General features: G+C 44.0%; 1 long non-coding RNA gene across 1 annotated transcript; it reads left to right on the top strand.

Moving 5' to 3' along the window:
* Positions 1-3,506: 3,506 nt before the first annotated feature.
* On the top strand, positions 3,507-5,995 carry LOC142819916 (uncharacterized). Its single transcript, XR_012897602.1, has 3 exons — positions 3,507-4,102; positions 4,757-4,942; positions 5,490-5,995. It is a non-coding gene; the product is annotated as an uncharacterized LOC142819916 (long non-coding RNA).
* Positions 5,996-11,468: the final 5,473 nt, after the last annotated feature.

Here is an 11,468-nt window from a genome sequence, read left to right as displayed (position 1 = left end):
CCCTACTGTCGGCAGAGGGCTGTTCCAGTTCCACTGCAGACAGAGGTTGTTCTTGTCTGGAGCAGCCCCTGTCTGTGGAGAACCTGAGGGCCTTGCAGGAAGGGACTGCACCAGTGTCCAGAGCAGCCTCTCTCTGTGAGGAGTCAAGCTTACTGTGGACAGGAGGTGGGAGCCAGCGGCAGCCTAACATTAACCGGTTAACTGATTAATGGCAGTTTACATCCCTAATGAGATGGATTGCAACTGCATTTTTTGATGTTATTGCCAAACTATCAGGTGTCCTGCGTTTCCACAAGTCAGAATGACAGTACTGAAGTAACCATGACAATTACAGGGTGGAGAAGACCATGTCACTAATCCTCACCACCACTGCTGGAAAGGTACATTTCCCATGGAGATCAATGGGGCGGGGTTATTTTATATGTAAAGCTACTGAGAAATATATACGTCAATACTTTGATGGCAATGCCTCTATTATGTAAATAACACCTAATAATGATTGTCAAATGAGACCTCTTCCCAGCCTGCTTACAAAGTGCCTGATCCAATTTAAACTTTAAGCTCGGATTGGGTCCAAAGCAATCTCTTGATATTACCCAAGAAGATCCAGTTAACATTTAGTCACCCTTCAAACTTATAAGGGACCGATAAGTAAAACCACCACTGCCTGGTAGAGGTGATCTTTGAAGAAAATTGGAGAGACTTTGAATTGACTTCTTCTGACAGCAGCACTTTCTCTCACTGGACGTGGGGTCTTAAGCACAGGTTTCACTTTTTGTGACAGAATAACTCAGAAATGCGTTGTCACAGCCAACTCCATTCAGGTCTAGGCAACGTGCAGCCCAAAGACAGAAGAACAAATCCCTTGAAACTGGAAGTCAAAATATCTGACCTCTTCACAGAGCTCACAAAGGGTTTTTTCATCCAGAAACACAAGTCATGACAACGCTCTGTAGAGAGGATGATACATCCGGCCTTTCTATGGACACTCCAAGTGTTTTCACGTCGCATGCTGCTTAAATCATCAACTGCTTTGATGAGGTAGACTCACAAAGAGTCTGTCCATAATCCACACTGCAGTGACACGGTGATTTCACCACTGTGGTAACAGACCTGATCTTTCTGTTGACTCTTGTGGAGCAGCAGAAAGCCTGTGGCAGTTTCTTGAGGAGAGAGCCTGGGAGTGCCTCTGTTTCAGTGGTTCTTAAACTTTTTGGCCCGTGGACCACTGGCTCAATGTAAACCTTTCCGTGGACCACCAGTTGCTAATGGAAACTCACCGTTAATTACATAATTACAGCTGATCCATTTTGCTAGTGCTGCAACTAGGGAGAATGGTTTAATTTAAATTATTAAAGAGATTAAGTATTTCAACTTCCTCATGTTAGTTTATCAAACTTCATTTTAAATAAAGTAAAATATTAATTTATGTCTAACACAAAAGGTTTCAATGTTTTCCTTATTTATGACAGGGTGGGCAACCTTTTTTGGGTCAGAGGCTACTGACCAACAGAAAAATTAGTTGGGAATGACACACGTGAGAAGCAAAAAAACTCCTCCCAACCCCCGCAACCCTCACTTAGGTGGCCCCAGTGCTTTTTTTGTGATGATACTGCCCAGTATGAAGTACTGGCATCTTCAGATGCAGTACCGGCACCTCTAGTCAGAGCTCAACAACTTTTCCTCTGGAGTACTGGCACCTTTTCCCCTGGAGTACCGGCACCTTTTTTTTTAAATAAAAAAAGCACTAGGTGGCCCCCAGCTGAGACACCTCACTCCTCTGGAACTCCACGGGGTGAGGGGAAGGGACAGAGGGACTGAGGTTCAAGGCTTCCCATAGATTTACTTTTCTGGGGGATTTTATGGACCTCCTTAGGTTCTGCAGTGGGGACAAAAATGAGGGATTTGGTGTGCATGAGTAGGTTAGTGATGGGGTGCAGGATCCGGGAGGGAGGGAGGGTGCAGAAGGGGAGAGGTTGTGAGGTCTGGGTGGGAGTTAGGGTGCAGAATCAGTCTGAGAGTAGGGTCTCTGGTCATGAGGAGGAAGCAGGAGCAAGGGAGAGTGCAGTGTGTAGCCAAGAGGGAGATTGCAGAAACAACGGTTGGATGGAGGAGCAGGGTGGGGGTGCGGTGCCTGGCCAAGAGGGAGGGTGCAGAGTCTGGTCAGGATGGGGGGTGTAGGAGTGGACTGAGGGTAGGGTATCTGGCCAGCAGAGAGGGTACAAGAGGGGACTTGGGGTAAGGGTTGGACCCAGGGATTTCCCTACCCCCCAATGGGGGTGTATACCCCCCTCCGAATTTCCCCAACACCCCTCCCCCCCAGTTTTGTGAACTAGTTACATGCCAATTTAGTGATTGTTTGGAAATTTGAATTGAAATTGAAACATTAATACACACTTTAAAAGCATATACAGTGTATGATAAGATATGTGTATCTGAAAACCTATAATAGATTTGAAAGGTATGAACATAACTAGCTTCCTTATACAACTGTTGTTTTTTATGACTATGTCAGTGCATTCATTTTGGTGCTGTTGGCCAACCTAACAATTTCAAATTATGATTTGTAAGCAAAGTCAAAATGAACTCTTCCTGACAGCTAGTGATGAGCTGGGGGCTGGGGGGAAAGGCTTCAGGACTAGATTATATTTACATTCATACCTAATCTACCTAGGTATCCAGCGCTGCTCAAGTGATAGATTTTGGCTGGGGTTGGGTTACAAATCACTTGAATGGGGGGGGGGGGTTCTTACTGTATGGGCTCGTCTACACTGGCCCCTTTTCCGTAAGGGGCATGTAAATTTCACCTATCGTCGTAGGGAAATCCGCGGGGGATTTAAATATCCCCCGCGGCATTTAAATAAAAATGGCCGCCGCTTTTTTCCGGCTTTTAAAAAAAGCCGGAAAAGAGCGTCTAGACTGGCCCCGATCCTCCGGAAAAAGCGCCCTTTTCCGGAGGGTCTTATTCTTACTTCAAAGTAAGAATAAGACCCTCCGGAAAAGGGCGCTTTTTCCGGAGGATCGGGGCCAGTCTAGACGCTCTTTTCCGGCTTTTTTTAAAAGCCGGAAAAAAGCGGCGGCCATTTTTATTTAAATGCCGCGGGGGATATTTAAATCCCCCGCGGATTTCCCTACGACGATAGGTGAAATTTACATGCCCCTTACGGAAAAGGGGCCAGTGTAGACGTAGCCTCTGAGTAAAGGGCAGTAGAACTGTACTTAACCTGGACTGATTGAGGGCATCAAGATAGAGGGTGGGGACAGGTGTTTTGCTTGATGGTCTGGCTGAGTCACAAGTACTATTTGACCTGCCCCTCTCCACTGTTTAAAGACAGAGCTGATAGTCTTTTGTTTTGTTAAGTGACCACTACAGCTGAAATCACTGATAATCAGTCTAAGTGCTTAGTTCTGCTGTGGGGACAGTGTCTTTGTGTAAGAGACAGCCCAGACTGCACCAGCAGGGAGGTTCCCCCATTGAGAGCTCACTGAAAGCACTGAGAGTTGGGTGGAACCTCAAGAGACCAACTCGCAGAGGTCACAGAGGCTGGTGGCAGCAGAAGGTGACGGCACGGGGCTATTGGTAACAGAGCGATGGAGTGAACGGTGGCACAACGAACAACAGTGGCCAGAGCGAACAGTGATCAGCTGGAGGAACAAGCAAGGTGCCACCTGGGAGGTGTACGCACATGAAAACACCTCTGAACTCTGAATCTCCACTGACCAAGGACAACACCGGTGAGTGGGGTGTGGTGGAGGGAAACATGAGGGGCACATTAAATAAACATTTGTTTGTTGGACTATATTTTAGTGACTTTGCTCCAGAATGCTAGATTTCTGACTGGGAATGGAAACTTATATAAATGTGTTTCCTAGTAGGCCAAAATTTTTAAAATGCATTATTTGCCAAGGTTGTTATCTCACATCATTGCTATCTTGAGAGGTCATTATGTTGGGGAGTTTCTGTACTAAACCTTTTTATTATTATAATTAATTTTTACAGAGGAATGGTCATACTGGGTCAGACCAGTGGTCCATATAGCCCGGTATCCTGTCTTCCGACAGTGGTCAAGGCCAGGTGCTTCAGAGGGAATGAACAGAGCAGGTAATCAAGTGATCCATCCCCTGTTGCCCATTCCCAGCTTCTGGCAACAGGCTAGGGACACTCAGAGCATGGTATTGCATCCTTCCCCATCCCGGCTAATAGCCACTGATGGACCAATTCTCCAGGAATTTATCTAGTTCTTTTTTTAATCCTGTTATAGCTTTGGTCTTCACAGCATCCCCTGGCAAAGAGTTCCACGGATTGACTTTATGTTGTGTGAAGAAGTACTTCCTTTTGTTTTTTTAAAACCTGCTGCCTATTAATTTCATTGGGTAACTGCTAGTTCTTGTGTTATGTGAAGGATTAAATAACATTTCCTTGTTCACTTTCTTCACACCAGTCAAGATTTTATAGACCCCCTATCATAATCCACCCTTAGTCGTCTCTTTTCTAAACTGAAAATTCCCAGTCATTTTAATCTCTCCTCCTGTTTTCATACCCCTAATCATTTTAGTTGCCCATCTCTGTACCTTTTCCAATTCTAATATATCTTTTTGGGGATGGGGTGACCAGATCTGCACACAGTATTCAAGGTGTGCACATACCATGAATTTATATAGAGGCAATATGATATTTTCTGTTATGTGTTTTGGTGTATTTTCTATTATCCTAACAAAACATTTAATTTATTCATATTTCTTTTATATGTTGCAGGTCAAAGTGAAAATTAAAAGACAAAAAACAATAGAACAATTTTTCCACTCAAAGGCCTCAAAAACTAACCAAGGTGAAGAACACATCAAGAATCAAGAATATATCAACATGTCATCTGAAGGGTCAAGTGATGTATCTACATCTGACCAGCCCGAAGCAAAAATACAGCTACCTACTGAAGAAACAGTGAGTCCAGAACCTAAAGGCAGTTCCCAATGTTTGTCGATCAAAGTGTTCCCATTTATTGAAGTTAAATGGCTACTGGTGCACTGCTTGCAAAAAAGCTTACGAGGAAGGAAAGCTTTCCAATGCTATAACTTGTAAAAGTGGAGGAACTTGGTTTGTCAGACCGATCAGCAAAGCCAATGCTGACAAACTAAGTGAAAAGGCAGCAAAACACCAGGACTACGTCTAGACTGGCATGATTTTGCAGAAATACTTTTAACGGAAAAGTTTTTCCGTTAAAAGTATTTGCACGAAAGCGTGTCTAGATTGCCATAGAGTTATTGTTATAACGATGCGCTTTTGCGCAAAAGCACGTCTACATTGGCGGCGCGCTTTTGCACAAAAGCAGAAGCCCGGAACCATTTTGCAGAGGGCAAAAGGGAACCAGCCCTTTCCGGGGGCGGGGGCTGGAGCACCTTTGAGACACGTGCTTAAAGGGATCTCCCTGGGCAGCCGTTTCTCTTATATTTATAGCTTTTTAAATGTCTTCATTATATTCTTTTTTCAGCAAGAGTCCAAAAAAAATGAATATCTTGGAAAATATAGAAGATACACTGGGACTGACGTTCAAATTAGTCCATCCTGGGAAAAACCACTGGCTTTCTCATGAGCGATTCTTGGCTGTTGTCTTAAAATTACTCCAGCCATTATTACTGACTTTGGAAAGTATCTACCAAGATGGGATGGATCTAAGTAGTGAGGCTGGTGGATTACTTTTGCTACTACGTTCAGAGAAGACTATTGCTATTCTCTCTCTCGTAAATCTCCTGTTGAAACCACTTGGGTTATTAAATAATGCCATCCAGGCATCTGCTACAACAGTAGTCGATCTTTGTCCAGCAACAGAAGCTACATTTGGATCAATCAGAGAGTTATCCATTAAAAAAGTACTGGAAGAAGCAAAGATTTCAGTCCAGAAATTGACTAATTAAGGCATTTATATTGAATCCTTAAATGAAGAGGACAAGAAGTGTTTGTTAAGACAACTTAAAAAGTCCACAGACTTGATTATTAAAAATCTACAACAGCGACTTCTAGGCTGTGTCTAGACTACATGCCTCTGTCGGCAGAGGCATGTAGATTAGACAGATAGGCAAAGGCAAATGAAGCCGTGATTTAAATGTTGACATCAAAGCCCTTTGTCGGCAGCCCCGTTATTCCTCGTGGAATGAGGTTTACCGGGGCTGCCGACAAAGGGCTTTGATGTCGACAGGGGGAACGTCCAGACTAGCGTGCGAGCCGACAAACCGCTGATCAGCAGTTTGTCGGCTCAGCGCGGCAGCCATGTAAATGTAAATGAAGCCGCGGTCATTTAAATCGTGGCTTCATTTGCCTTTGCTGAACAAATAAATCTACATGCCCCTGCCCACAGAGCCATGTAGTTTAGACGTACCCCTAGATTCTACTCAACCTCCATGTGGCTTTTACAGATGCCTGTCCTATAAAATACTGACAGTTGAGGGAAGTGAGGCACTACCAGTAATGGGGCTGCCATGTGCCCAGGACAGAATAGAGAATTCAAACACAGAGTGGAATATCATACAATGAATGAATGAAGATTTGACTTCAACTTCTTTTTTATCATCACTAGTGACTTGACCGGATTTTTGTGCTATGTTTCCTGGGATGAAAGAAGTAGGAATTCATCTCTTGCTACTCCCAGTCACAACAGCTACAGTTGAGCGTTCTTTTTCATCATTGAATAGAATTTTGTGTTCTGAAAGAAGTCGCCTTCTGCCTGATCATGTGAATGAACTAATGAGCATATCAATTGAAGAAATGGAAGTACAGGACACACAAGAAGCCACCGAAGATGAATGCATTGCATTCGAGAAGTTCATTAACAGAGTTGTGCAAAATTATAATAAGAAACCAAGAAGGATGTAGACGTAGTGCTTCATAGAAGGCTTGAGTAGCCAACTTTGTGTGATTTTAAAACATGAGTTAAACTTAATAAAAAGGTCATAAAACATTTTTCAGTTTTTATTATGGTGCCATACAGTCCACCTTCACCCTCATGATCTCACCCCTCATCGGCCCTGACACCCCCCTGTAAATTCAAATACCCCCCTCTTCCCAATTTCAATTCCTGGGGAAAACACTGGTTGGATCTCCCTGGTCCCACATTCTTGGGACTTGACTGGTCCTGAATGAGGCATTTTTCCAGGCAGAGGGTGTTATTTCCAATCCCCTGCTGCCACCCCACACGCTGGGCTTCTGGCTTCCCTCTCCCCCAAAGCCCAGCTGAGCAGCTTGTTGGTTCCCTGTACCCCCCCAGCCCAGCTAAGCTGTGTGCCACTTTTCTGCATGCCCCCAGCCCAGCAGAGTTGCGCACCGCTTCTCCACATCCCCTCCCCCCTCACTTACTTGCTTTTGCGCACCCCCAACAGGCAAAACCTCCTGCTGCTGCTATTGGCTGGATTCCCAAGCAGCAGAGAAAGCCTGGAAAATGTCCCTGACTCCTATTCCCCCAGCTGGGGCAGGAGAAGGGGGAGGCAAATCAACTGTGTGCAGCCTCTTCTAGCTACGTTTGGAGCCTGGGGATTTTTCAGGAGATTTCAGGGCTTCATGGGACTACTGGGACAGGACAATAAAAATCATGACTGTTCTGAAGAATCCAGGACAGATGGTCAGTGTATCTAAAAGCAAACCAAAAACTGTCTATAAATACAAATGACCTAGCTGTCAGCACAAAGAAGCGGCACATAATGAATATATCTGGTCAACAAACACCTGAAATCAAGTTTATATTGTGATCCCTCAAAAAGGAAGGTGAAAAAAAAGTCAAAGCTAAAAATAAGGGGTTAACCCTAAGTAGAAAAAAAAATGCAGGACTATGTAGCACTTTAAAGACTAACAAGATGGTTTATTAGATGATGAGCTTTCGTGGGCCAGACCCACTTCCTCAGATCAAATAGTGGAAGAAAATAGTCACAACCATATATACCAAAGGATACAATTAAAAAAAATGAACACATATGAAAAGGACAAATCACATTTCAGAACAGAAGGGGAATGCAGGGGGCGGGGGAGGAAGGAAGGTAAGTGTCTGTGAGTTAATGATATTAGAGGTGGGGAAAGTTAGATGTCTGTGAGCTAATGGTATTAGAGGTGATAATTGGGGAAGCTATCTTGGTAATGGGTAAGGTAGTTGGGGCCTTTGTTCAATCCCCCCCAGAGAGTGTCGAATTTTAACATGAATGTCTCCTATAGACAACCAGCTAACCTCAAGATGATTCTTACCAACAACCACAGGACATACCACACTAATACCAACCCTGGTACCTTCCCTTGCAACAAACCCCGTTGCCAGTTTTGTCCACATATTCACTCTGCTGATACCATTATTGGACCTAACCAAGGGTATGTCTAAACTACCCTGCTAGTTCGAACTAGCGGGGTAATGTAGGCATACCGCACTTGCAAATGAAGCCCGGGATTTGAATTTCCCAGGCTTCATTTGCATAAGCCGGGCGCCGCCATTTTTAAATCCCGGCTAGTTCGAACCCCGTGCCGCGCGGCTACACGCGGCACGGAGTAGCTAGTTCGGATTAGGCTTCCTAATCCGAACTAGCTGTACTCCTCATTCCATGAGGAAATTCAAATCCCGGGCTTCATTTGCAAGTGCGGTATGCCTACATTACCCTCCTAGTTCGAATTAGGAGGGTAGTGTAGACATACCCCAAGTGAGTTATAAGATCAAGAACACATATTCCTGGGCATCCAGAAATGTAATTTATGCTATCATGTGCCGAAAGTGTCTGTCTGCTATGTACATTGGAAAAACGTCTCAGACACTTCGCCAAAGGATTAATGCCCACAAAACAGATATCAGACAAGATCACAAAGAAAAAACTATTTATTGCCATTTCAACCAGAAAGGACACTGTCTCAACGACTTAACCACCTGCATTCTGCTACAAAGACCTTTTACATCTGCACTTGAAAGGGAATCCTCTGAACTGTCATTCATGTTAAAATTCGACACTCTCTGGGGGGATTGAACAAAGACCCCAACTACCTTACCCATTACCAAGATAGCTTCCCCAATTATCACCTCTAATACCATTAGCTCACAGACATCTAACTTTCCCCACCTATAATATCATTAACTCACAGACACTTACCTTCCTTCCTCCCCCCCCCCCCCTGCATCCCCCTTCTGTTCTGAAATGTGATTTGTCCTTTTCATATGTGTTCATTTTTTTTAATTGTTGAGGGTATGTCTACACTAGCTCATTAATTCAAGCTAGGTAGGCAAATCAAGCAACCGGAGTTGCAAATGAAGCCCGGGATTTAAACATCCTGGGCTTTATTTGCATGTTCCCGTCCGGCTCCCATTTTTAAATCCCCCTTAGTTTGAACGAACTACATGCACCTCCTGAAAATTCTGACTTCATTTTTGTCTGTCCTTGGCAGCATCCATGCTTGCAGCAATGTTCCATCTAATCCTTCCCAGCCATGTGTGGAATAAATTTCATGTGCACTGAGTTGTGTGTGAATGTGCACCACTAATAGAAGCAAAAACCTAGCTGTGGGCACTCTACTAATCAGCTGAGTGGCATTTGAATTTCATAAGGAGCTTACAAGAAGCACAGGCCTGCAGCAGCTTGCCCACTGCACTTCTGCAATCACACTGCATTTATTATTCATATTTGTCATAACCATGAGGGATGGCCAGCAGCCTGGGGAATAAGGAGTTAACTATGTCCCTGTACCTACCCAGGTATTTGCTCAGCCAATAGAAATGCAGATAGGGATTTCAAATTGAGACAAAGAAATTTTGGGGTTTTCCCTCCTTTGTCTCTGAGCCAGCTTTGCTCTCTAGATACTGAGGGAGACAGAAGACATGTCTCTCTGTCTCTCTCCAAGAAAAAGACTATTCATAATGTCTAAGCAGGGTAAAGTCAAGATAAGTCCGTCAGGCTTTATTGTTTTCTGGTTTGGGAATTTGCATCTGATGCCTATGCTGTTAGAAATGGGTTTTCCTCTCTTTTACAACTAAGTTTTGGCCCATGGGGCAATCCTCCATGGCTGCGTCTAGATTGGCATGATTTTCCAGAAATGCTTTTAACGGAAAAGTTTTCCGTTAAAAGCATTTTTGGAACAGAGTGTCTAGATTGACACAGACACTTTTCCGCAAAAGCACTTTTTGCGGAAAAGCGTCCGTGCCAATCTAGACGCGCTTTTCTGCAAAAAAGCCCCGATCACGATCTTCGCGATCGGGGCTTTTTTGCGGAAAGCAAATCTGAGCTGTCGACACTGGCCCTTTAGCGCAAAAGTTTTGTGCAAAAGGGACTTTTGCCTGAACAGGAGCAGAATAGTATTTCCACAAGAAGCACTCATTTCTTACAGTAGGAAGTCAGTGCTTTTGCAGAAATTCAAGCGGCCAGTGTAGACAGCTGTCAAGTTTTTCCGGAAAAGCGTCTGATTTTCTGGAAAAACTGGCCAGTCTAGACACAGCCCATGAGTATATTAATTGATGGCTCTTACCACCTAGCCATTCCAGCTATGCTTGTAACTGGGGTATTGTTTTAATAATAAAAGTTCTTTCTTTTTTTAATTAACCTGGTATTGGCTCACTTCTGTGTCCTGAAAAATCTGTCTGTGGGATCTGCATGCCTCTGACAAGGGGACAACAATCACAGTCTGCAGCTCTTTTCTTTTCAAGCTCTTTGGAGAAAAGAGCTCGGGATGTGCTGGGACTGGTTTCAAGTGTCCACCCCAGTTTGTGGGTTCAAAAGCACTTGATGGTGGCAGCGGATTCCCCAAAATCTGGGTATTAAGATTTTGGGGGGAGTTTTTGTACCAAAGCCTGTAGAGATCAGGTTTTGGGTTGCTTTTGCATCATGCCAGAGTGGGGAATAGGCTTGACAGTATTGCAGTGGGCACTCGTACAAATGCCTCCTTAGGGCATTCAAGTGAGACACTGTATGCACAGGAAGAGGCATTGCTTATCCTGAAGAGCTTATCATGGAAATAGATGAGACAGACAACAGATGGGAATCCAGCAAGGGGTAAACCACTAAGTAGAGCTGGGAATAGAAACTAGATCTTTTTATTCCTAATCCACTTCTATAGAGCTGCTTCTTGTTGTATCAGTGACTTTTCTGTACACACATCCTATAAATAGCACCTCTCATCTCAACGGAATATCATCAGTCCACCTGAAATTGCAAGAGAGAGTTTGTGTATCTAAAAATCAAATTGGAATGTGCTCAGAACAACAGTACTCATGCCAAGGAACATAGCAATGGCCAGCCTGGATGAGACAAAGTTCACCTAATTCGGTATTCTGTCTCTGACAACAGCCAGCACAGACACAACAAACCCTCCAGCAGGCAGATGTGGGCTAATCTGCTTCCTATGTGTGCTTGTTCCTGACTGAGATTGGCTGAAACCAGAGGTTTTACTTTCCATTTTTTTGTTAATATTCACTATTATAATTTTGGATACTATTATCCAAATACATGCCTAATTCTTCTTT

Source organism: Pelodiscus sinensis, chromosome 25 (assembly GCF_049634645.1).
Source record: "Pelodiscus sinensis isolate JC-2024 chromosome 25, ASM4963464v1, whole genome shotgun sequence".
Classification (NCBI taxonomy): domain Eukaryota; kingdom Metazoa; phylum Chordata; order Testudines; family Trionychidae; genus Pelodiscus; species Pelodiscus sinensis.
The sequence above is the reverse complement of the archived record's forward strand: the minus strand, read 5'-3'. Positions and strand labels throughout refer to the sequence as shown.